This window comes from Hemiscyllium ocellatum, chromosome 4, assembly GCF_020745735.1.
Source record: "Hemiscyllium ocellatum isolate sHemOce1 chromosome 4, sHemOce1.pat.X.cur, whole genome shotgun sequence".
NCBI lineage: Eukaryota > Metazoa > Chordata > Chondrichthyes > Orectolobiformes > Hemiscylliidae > Hemiscyllium > Hemiscyllium ocellatum.
Window position 1 is genome coordinate 36,993,544 of NC_083404.1, and position 9,874 is coordinate 37,003,417.

A 9,874-nucleotide genomic window follows, 5' to 3' on the forward strand; every position below is an offset into this window, starting at 1 on the left:
CACAATAGCGTCATTTAAGATGTATCTAGACAGATACATAAATGGGAAGGGAGCAGAAGGATACAGATTCTTGGAAAATAGACGACAGGTTTAGATAGAGGATCTGGATCAACGCAGGCTTGGAGGGCCAAAGGACCTGTTCCTGTGCTGTAATTTTCTTTGTTCTTTGTTCTTGACCCCTAGTTCTGAACTTCCCCAACATTGGGAACAATCTTCCTGAATTTAGCCTGTCCAGTCCCATCAGGATTTTATATGTTACTATGAGATCCTCCCTAAGTTTTTGAAATTCCACTGAGTACAAGCCCAGTCAAATCAATCTTTCTTCACATGTCAGCCCTGCCATCTTGGGAATCAGTCAGGTAAACCTTCGCTGAACACCTTCAATAGCAAGAATGTTTTTCCTCAAATGAGGAGACCAAAACTGGATACAAAACTCAAGGGGTGGCCTCACTAAAGCCCTGTATAACTGTAGCAAGATATCCCTACTCCAGTACTCAATCTCTCTTGTTATGAAGGCCAGCATGCCATTAGCTTTCCTCACCACCTGCTGCACCTGCATGCCAACCTTCAGTGGCTGTTCCACCATGACACCTAGGTCTCATTGCACCTCACTTTTTCCCAAACTGTCACCATTCAGATAATGGATAGTCTCACATTTATCCACATTCTATTGTATTTGTTAAGTATTTGGACACTCAGCTAACTTGCCCAAGTCACACTGTAGCTTCTTAGCATCCTCCTCACAGCATAGACTGCCATCCAGCTTAGTCTAATCTGAAAATTTGGAGATACCGCATTCAATTCCTTTGTCCAAATTGTTAATATATATTGTGAATACCTAGGGTTGCAGCACTAAACTCTGCGGAATCCCACTCATCACTGCCTGCCATTTTATTCCAACTCTCTGCTTCCTATCTGCAACCAGTTCTCTATCTACATCAATGTATTAAATCTGATACCATGAGCTCTAATTTTGCTTTCTAATGTCTTGTGTGGAACCTTTCAAAAGCCTTTAGAATGTCCAGATACACACCATCTACTGATTTACCCTACGTCTCTATTGGTCACATTCTCAAAATGTTCCAGAAGATTTGTTAAGCATGATTTCCCTTTAGTGAATCCATGCTGACTTGAACTGATTCTGACACTGCTTTCCAAATACTCAGTTATTGCATCTTTAATAATTGACTCCAGCATTCTCCCCACCACCGATATCAGGCTAATCAGTCTATAATTCCCCATTTTATCTCTCCCTCCTTTTTCAAAACATGGGTTTACAAGTGGGGCTGCCCTCCAGCCCATTGGAACTCTTCCAGAATCTACAGATGCTGAAAAATGATCACCAATGCGTCTACTATTTCTATGGCCACTTTCGGAAGTACTCTGGGATGCAGAGCATCAGGCTTTGGAGATTTATCAGGTTTAATTCCATCAATTTCCCCATTACCATTTCCTAACTAATAATAATTTCTTTCAGTTCCTCCTTCATGTTTGACCCTCTGTCCTCTAGCATTTCTGGAAGTTTTTTTGTGTCCTCCTTAGTGAAGACAGATCCAACATAATTGTTCAACTGGCCTGCCATCTCTTTGTTGTCCTTTATGAATTCACCCAAAGCCAACTATATGGCACTTACATTTGTCTTCACCAGTTTTTTTTCTCTTCACATATCTACAGAAGCTTTTGCTGTCAGTTTTCATGTTTTCCTCAAGCTTATTTTCATATTCTATTTTCCCTGTCCGATTTAAACCCTTTGTCCTCCTTAGCTGAATTCTAAATTTTTCCCAGTCCTCAGATTTGCTGCTTTTCCTGGCCAATTTATATGCCTCCTCTCTGGCTTTAACACTATCTCTGATGTCCTTCGTTAGGTATGGTTGAGCCACCTTCACATGATTTAACCATACACCAGACAGGGATGTACAATTGTTGAAGTTCATCTATTTGTTCTTTAAATGTCTGTCATTATCTATCCACCATCAACCCCTTAAGTATCCCTGACTAGCTTATCCTAGCCAATCCATGCCTCATATCATTAAAGTTAGTTTTCTTTATATTCGGGAACCTGAAATGTGTCTTCTCCATCTTAATGAAGAATTCTACCACATTATGGTCACTCTTCCCCAGAGGATCTCATACATCATGGTTGCTAAGTAATCCTCTCACATTACACAACACCCTGTCTCGCACAGTCTGCTGTCTGGTTGATTCTATGACATGCTGGTCGAGGAAACCATCTGTCAGACATCCAGGAAATCTTCCTCTATCGCATTGCTACAGGTTTGGTTAGTCCAAACAATATGCAGATTGAAGTCCCCCATAACAATTGCTGTACCCTTACATCTGCAATTTGCTGTTTGATGCTATCCCTAACCTTACAACTATTGTGGTCTGTACGCAACCCCCACTTTTGGTGTTTCACCGCTCCATTCAAACAGATTCCACATCATCCAGGCTAATGTCCTCCCTTACTACTGTGTTAATTTCCTCCTTAACCAGCAACATTAGCCCACCTTCCTTTCCTTTCCATCTATCTTTCCATCATGACAAGCTGCCTGTCTCTACTTCTGTGCAAGGAAACATACATGCCGAGAAGGCTGACAAGCGCAACTTAGCACTGAAGAGCTGTATACTAAAATGCAATGGAAGTAAGGTGTAACTTAACACAGAGGAGCCTGTATGCCAAAAACAATGTAAGACACAGAGACTGAGAGCTCCAAGTAAGTGCAAAGTGAATGAACACGAGGAAGGCAAGTTAACAGATGTAGATGAATGAAGTGCATGTATGTCCCTGTGCACAAAACAACCTGACAGAAACATGCAAATCATGGGTATCCCTGAGACACAAAAGAAAGTGTTGAAGGGCTGAACTGGTGTGACAATTGGTCTGAGAGCAGCCATGGTACTGCAGTGAGGCTGGTGATTTGTTGATGCGTGGATGAAGGTTTGAGGAGTTGTGGCCATGGAGCTGGGCCTAGTATCCATCAAGGTGCTACTGCAAGATATCCAGTCAGACATTGTTAGGAATTAGAAAAGAGGAAATTGGAAGTGGAATAGAAATTAGGCACGTTAGGCAGTTAATGAGATTCAAATACTTGGAACTGAAGTAGTCAACACTGAATAACAAGATTCTGAAATTGCTATTTAAAACTTAAGGGGAAAGTCACAAACTTTTTCTTGGTATTGAGATTAGAGTCATAGAGTCATTGAGATGTCAAGCATGGAAATAGACCCTTCAGTCCAACCCATCCATGCCGACCAGATATCCCAACCCAATCTACTCCCACCTGCCAGCACCCGGCCCATATCCCTCCAAACCCTTCCTATTCATATACCCATCCAAATGCCTCTTAAATGTTGCAATTGTACCAGCCTTCACCACTTTCTCTGGCAGCTCATTCCATACACGTACCACCCTCTGCATGAAAATGTTGCCCCTTAGGTTTCTTTTATATCTTTTCCCTCTCACCTTAAACCTATGCCCTCTAGTTCTGGACTCTCCAGCCCCAGGGAAAAGACTTTGCCTATTTACCCTATCCATGCCCCTCATAATTTTGTAAACCTCTATAAGGTCACCCCTCAGCCTCCGATGCTCCAGATAAAACAGCCCCAGCCTGTTCAGCCTCTCCCTATAGCTCAACTCCTCCAACCCTGGCAACATCTTTGTAAATCTTTTCTGAACAAACTTAATTGAGTTTTTTGAAGAAGTAACAAAGACGATTGATGAGGGCAGAACAGTAGATGTGATCTATACAGACTTCAGTAAGGCATTCGACAAGGTTCCCCATGGGAGACTGATTAGCAAGGTTAGATCTCATGGAATACAGGGAGAACTAGCCATTTGGATAGAGAACTGGCTCAAAGGTAGAAGACAGATGGTGATGGTGCATTCTCATCATATTTTACCATCTTCCCCGCCATTGCCCACAACACACTAGGAAGGGGAAAATTTCACTCTTAAAGTACAAAAGCAAGCATGTTCTTATATACCAGTATACTGCACTTGTTTGGCCTCAGTTAGCCTATTGTGTTCTAGGTGCCAAACCTTAGGAAGGATGTGAAGTTAATAGAAAGAGTACAAAGGACATGCAAATTATGGGTCCAGTGGTGAATAACTTCAGTCATATGGTTAGACTGGAGGAATTGGAGCTGTTCTCCCTAAAGAAGAGATGATTAAGAGGAAATTTGATAAAGGAATTAAAATTCAAGAAGGACTTTTGCAGAACAGATAGAGAGATTGGTTCCATTGAGAACCAGAGCACACCAATTTAAAGTGATTGTCAAAAAAGGTAATACCAAGAAAAATCTTTTTTTATGCAGCATGTGGTTAGGATGTGGAATGCTCTTCCTGAGACGGTGGTGGAAGCAGATTCAATCGAGGCTTTCAAAAGAGTAGTTGATATTTGTCAGAAATGAATATGGTTACAGGGTAATGGCGAAAAACAGGGGAATGAGACTGCATCAGTTGCTTTTGCAGAAATCTTGCACTGACATGAGTGGCCAAATACCAACCTCTGTACTGTAACCATTCTATGCTGCCACACAACAGCAAAAATAGTAGAAATAATGATTCTCTGGAGCAAACATCTGTATTTTCTCGTGGCTGATTCAGTGTGCCATTGGTTGAATGTGGCCATTCAGCCATGCTGTCAGCCACAGTTACTGTAGAAAGAATGTGGAAAGGATGTTTTCTCTTGTCACTGATTCTAGAATGAGGGAATATCCTTAGAATTAGGGAGCATCTTTAAACACCACCAAGAGGAGAGATTATTTTTCTTTCAGTGGGCTGTGCAACCAGAACACTATGCCTTTAAAGGTGTAAGCAAGTAAATGAATATTTTTAAGGTAGAGGTGGACAGATAGATTTTGTTTTAAGCATTGTAATCAAAGGTTATTGGAAGCAGATGGTAAATGTGGAATTTGAAACATAAACAGATCAGTCATGATCTTAGTGAATGGTGGAACAGTTCAAGGTTTGAATGGCCTAACCTGCCTACTAATGCATATATTTTTATGTCCATAAGTAACCCAGGAACATTATGGACAAGGTAGTTGGAAACAAAAATAAAACTTATTTTAATTAATTTCATCTGGGAATTGCTGGCAAGACTGATATTTATTGCCCACTCCTAACCTACCTAAAATGGCAGTGATGTACCTTAGAACATAGAATATTATTCAGTACAGCACAGGAACAGGCTCCTCAGTCCAGGATGGTGTGCTAAACATGAAGCCAAATTAAACTAATCCCTTCTGTCTGTCCTTGGTCTATATCCCTCCATTCCTTGTACATACATTTGTTTATCTAAAAGTCCCTTAAACATCCAAACTGTATCTGCCTCCACCACTACCTGGCAGCGCATTCCAGACTCCTCTGTGTAATATACTTGCCCCTCACATCTCCTTTGAAGTTTCCCACTCTCACCCTAAATGCGTGCTCCCAAGGATTGGACATTTCAACTCTGGGAAAAAGATTCTGACCCTCAACCCTATCTATGCCTCTCATAATTTGAGTAAAAAATGAGATCTGCAGATACTGGAGATCACAGCTGAAAATGTGTTGCTGGTCAAAGCACAGCAGGCCAGGCAGCATCTCAGGAATAGGGAATTCGACGTTTCGAGCATAAGCCCTTCTCATAATTTGATCAATTTCTATCAAGTCTCTCCTCAGCCTCCAACACTCCAGAGAAAGCAACTCAAGTTTTTCTGGCCTCTCCTTATAGCTTATACACTCTAATCCAGACATCATCCTGGTAAACCTCTTCTTCACTCTCTCCAAAGTCTCCATATCCTCCCTGTAATGTGGCGATCAGAATTGTACACAATACTCCAAGTGTGGCCTAACCACCGTCTTATAAAGGTGCAACATGACATTCTGATTCTTGTATTCAGTTCCCTGACTAATGAAGGCAAGTAAGCCATGCCTCTTTAATACCCACCCTAACTACCTACATGACCACTTTCAGGGAGCAATGGACTTGAACCCCAAGATCCCTCTGTACATCAATGCTGTTCAGAGTCCTGCCATTATCTGTATACTTTTCCTTAACATTTCATCTCCCAAATTGCAGTACCTCACACTTACCCAGTCCAAAGATGTGCAGGTCAGGTGAATCGGCCACACTAAATTGCCCATCATGTTAGGTGCTTTAGTCAGAGGGAAATGGGTCTGGGTGGGTTTCTCTTCAGATGGTTGGTGTGGACTTGTTGAGCCGAAAGGCCTGTTTCCACACTGTAGAGAATCTAATTTAAATCTAAATCTAATTAAACTCCACCTGCCAAGTCTGCAGCTGATTTATGTTAGTTGTATCATCTGACAACAGTCTTCACTATCTATAACTCCACCAATCCAGAGTGAAAGATAGAACAATGCCATTCATCCAAAGTTTCAGCCACAGTTACTGCAGAGCCAAGAACATCATGGATAAGGTAGGCAGTAACAATGATACAAGTTACTTTGTTTTAATTGATTTCTAAAATGTGGATCTTACTGGCAAGACCGACATTGACATCCCACCCTAATTGTCCTCAGATCATGATGATGATGAACCATCATCTTAGACTGCTGCAATTCATGAGGTCTCGGTACTCCCACAATTTTGTTAGGAAGGGCGCACCATGATTTTGACACAGCAATAATGAAGAAATACAGAAACTGACAAAGTACGAAAAAAAATTATGAAGATATTGGTACTCTGCTTCTGAGGATCAAAGTGTGTTGGAAACAGATTCACACAAAAAAATTGGATAAATGCATGAAAAATAAAAAAAAACTATGGAGAAAGAGAAAGGGAAATGGGTTAATCGAATAGATCTTCCAGAGATCTGGGATAACCATAAATGGTTGAATAGCCTTTTTCTATGCTGTATCCATCGATAAATCAATAAATTTGCCAGACTGAGACATTTGGAGCAAAACCCACATACTTGATACTGCTACTGGATAGAAGAAAATGACTGTACCAAGTAGAGATGTAAAGGATAGAATTTCTGTTCAGGGAAGCAAGGATCATGAAGAGGTGAAACCCACAGAATCAAAGACAATTCCTTGTGATCCAAATTCCATTTGATTATACGGAATGAAGCAAACTTTGCTTTGTAGCCATCCTGCTAAAGGTAGAAGGAACTTTGAACTTTCGAATGAATTTAGAAAGAATACAGCAAACTCTATAAAAATACAGTGTAGAGTTTTCAGTTGTGTTAAAAACTTAACTTTAACCTACGTTTTTTACTTTTTAGTATATTACTTAAGTTTTAATTCAAGTTTATTCAATTTTGATTTTAATTTATTTATTATAGTAAGACTTAAAACTTGAAATCTTGTCGTCTGATCTTTGTGTAATTAATTAGGATTTTTTAAAAATCTATTTTCATTCGCACCTGCAGAAATTGTAACAGCATCTATGAGGAAGCTGCTACTAGCTGACTGCTGCTTGGTAGCATTATCAATAAACCTTTTCATTACTTTGATGATGTTTGAGAGTAAGCAGTGTAAACTTGACATGGGGAAAAGGCTTGCGTGTTCCAATGATACCTTGAGTGATTTCATCTAGAGCTCCTTGCTCCAGGTAGTGCTATTCAATGTGGAAAAGTCAGAAGAAGTGCAGTCCAAAAAGTCCCCAAAAGCAAAGCTAGAAAAGGAAACTTAATCAGCTTCTTACTGGTGGAGAAGGGCTCAATGACAAGTTGATCTCACCCTTTGCAGCTTGACACATCGCCCACATTCTGTTCACCAAACTGTCAAGGTTGAAAGGCTCCAAGGTCTCTACATTAAACAAAATCACATGTAGGCTTCTACCAGAATCCATTTCCCACATTCTGTGCCAATTGAGAATTGGCAATGGAGTCACAACTATGAACCTGGGAGTCCTTAATCAAGAATCTGCACACTGTTAATAGATGCATGAAGGTCACTGAATACTTATGTTGAAATAGAGTTGTTTTAAGCAGTTACATTTGTAACTGAGCAGTCCACTTTATGATATCCTATGCTCACCCCAAATAGAGCCGAAAAATGTGTTGCTGGAAAAGCGCAGCAGGTCAGGCAGCATCCAAGGAGCAGGAGAATCAACATTTCGGGCATAAGCCCTTCTCCAGCATCTGCAGTCCTCACTTTCACCCCAAATAGAGACAAGGGAAAAAAATGCCCGACATTACTGGCTGGGTGAACTTTACCGAATGTTCAGAATGACAACTTATCAATCAAGCTGCACACACTGTAAATCGCAACATTTTAGTGATGAGGGAGCTTCTGTGAAGAATGTTTCAGATCATTTACCTATCATTCAAACTGGAAGTATTTTAGCGATCAATAGTTTTAATAACATCTTGCATTTCTGATTAAAATTAATTGGCCCAGAATTTTAATTCTGTTTCTCTCTAAGTCGTTGATCTGCGGACTGTTTTAACGCCATTTTCATTTTATTTTCAACCGCAAAAAAATAATGTTCACCAATGGGATTGATTTGGTGGTGATTATTAGTTACCTGAAAAGAAAATACTAAATAAATACAAAGAGATACACCTGCCATAAATGTTTATTTCATATTTCTGTGGGAGAGGAATGTTGAATTTTAGGCATTTAAGAGATGCGCTTAAATGGGACAGGCAAGCTCTAAAAACTTTTCAGTAAAAAATTTCTTGTTATTTACATTAAAATGTTGTTATAATCAATTAATTGTAGCTGTGATTGATCACATGCAGATATTCTACATTACTAAAGATCTACTTCCGGTATTTCCAGCAATCACAACATAATCATTGCCAATAAAACCACCACAATCAACATTTCAGTTCTTAGGGATTACTTATTTTTGTTTCAGCATTTTCGCCTCAACTTTAATAAAATCCTTTAACAGTTTGCAAATCCAGAACGTGTCTTGCTGATTTGCAACTTCTATGACCAGCAGCAGAAAGAACATCAACTACATAAAGACAGCAACACTGACTAAGGAGCTAAAATTGTACTAGCAGGTAAAAATATTTATATTCTATTAAAATAGCTGCTTTTCATCTTATCATCACATTTTATGTTGTAAAGCACTTCTTAAACATGTTTAGAAGTTCCCATGTTGGCACTGATATGTCATTGTCTGTAGTCAGCAAATTCTCCAGTCCAGTAAAGACCTAATCCTAAAGCTGCCAGATTATGGGCATACAATCTGGATTTGTAAAAGTCACAACTAGTTTTAACATTATCAGAAACATCCATATCACTGTTTTGTACAAATTACAGGAAATTAACAAATTTGATGCATATTCATTAAGGTGCATTCCTGGAAACACAAAACTCTTAAGAATGGCTTGAAATTTTCAAAAATTTATAAAGATAATAATTAAGAATACAAAGATAAAATCCAGTCTGAAAATCTGCAGCTCTGTATATTAAGCTGTGTGTTGCAGAATAATGTTTTAAATAAGTAATGCTAAATATCGTGTATTGCAGTGACATGATCTATGCAATGGGAAGAGTCAGTTCAAATGTAAAGAGTGACTTGTGGAGACCACTTTGGCAACAAACCCAATACAGCAAAACAACAACGTCAGTAGCACAAGTATCGAAACACTAAGGAGCATTAGCTACAATAAAGAGATTGATATCACATGTACCTTTGCTATGAAAAATGGCAATGAGAAAGATGAAGGCATAGAAATGTCCACCATTTTGTAGTGCAAACCAATGAACATGGTTAGCAGTATCTGCATATGACATTTAAAGTTTTAGAGCTTTAACAAAGTTAAACAATAATTTGGAAATGCAATAGTGCAATAATTACCAGGTTGCTTATAGGTAGAAATAATCTGCAGATTGTTACTTGACACTGAACCAAGATCTGACTTTCCAAATATTAGATGATTGCAGTTATAGAAATTTTCCAGT